General features: G+C 41.3%; 1 non-coding gene across 1 annotated transcript; it reads right to left on the bottom strand.

Annotated features, from left to right (window-relative positions):
* Nucleotides 1-512: 512 nt before the first annotated feature.
* On the bottom strand, nt 513-619 carry LOC145952250 (small nucleolar RNA R71). The gene has a single exon (XR_014429929.1). It is a non-coding gene; the product is annotated as a small nucleolar RNA R71 (small nucleolar RNA).
* Nucleotides 620-1,047: the final 428 nt, after the last annotated feature.

The raw sequence follows: 1,047 nt of genomic DNA, 5'->3' as shown, positions 1-1,047 counted from the left end.
CGGGTCACTTTCTTTTTTTTTTTTGCAGTGCCTTAGGGTTAATGCAAAAGAGATCTCTACGTCTTGGGAAACCAACACCACTTGATCCTGAGATTGAAAGAACTCTCCTGAGAAGGAAAAGAAACCTTTTTAGAGAATTTGACATGGCTGCACAACGAGATAATTTACCGCTTCGGGATTACTCTGCACCCGTAGCTCGTGGGATACCTGGAGGGGAGATGCAAACTGGAGCTACTGTACCAGCTTCTCTGGTGAATATGCTCAAACAGAACACCTTTGGAGGACTACCATCAGAAGATCCTAATGACCACTTAGAGGGGTTCTTGGAAATCTGTGAGACCCAGCAATTTGATGATGAAGTTTCTGATGGAATGCGACTCCGCTTATTCTCACTCACCTTGAGAGATAAGGCAAAGGTGTGGCTAAGAACAGTGCCTAGAGAAAAGATAGCAACTTGGGAATTATGTGAAAGAGCTTTTCTAGAGAAATTCTTTCCTCCTTCTAAAACTAAAGAATTGAGGAAGAAAATCACTAATTTCCAACAAGGCACTGGAGAGACTATTTATGAAGCATGGGAGCGGTTCAAAGGATATCTTCAAGCATGCCCACAACATGGCTTCAACCGTTGGCTTACCATCCAATTTTTCTTTGAAGGATTGGACCAACAAAGCACCATGATATTAGACTCAGCAGCTGGAGGATCTTTCATGGGGAAACCTATTAATGACTGCATGATTATTTTGGAAAATGTAGCCTCAAATCACAGCCAATACAGTGAAAGAGAAGTCACAGCAAGGAAAGGAACTCCGGGGCGATATGAAGTGAACAATATTGAGTTACTCTTAGCAAAATTTGATACTCTTAATCAAAGATTAGACAAGATGGAAAAAGCTAAGGTTAATTCAGTGGCTACAAATCAAGTATGTGACCTTTGTAGGGAACAAGGGCACACTGCAGTAGATTGTACCTCAATTTTTACTGGAGAAAAAGAAGATACTACTGAACAAGTGGCAGCTTCTCATAATTTCTATGACACTCCTCGAAGAG

This window comes from Cajanus cajan, chromosome 9 (genome assembly GCF_000230855.2).
Source record: "Cajanus cajan strain Asha chromosome 9, NIPB_CcT2T_4, whole genome shotgun sequence".
NCBI lineage: Eukaryota > Viridiplantae > Streptophyta > Magnoliopsida > Fabales > Fabaceae > Cajanus > Cajanus cajan.
The sequence above is the reverse complement of the archived record's forward strand: the minus strand, read 5'-3'. Positions and strand labels throughout refer to the sequence as shown.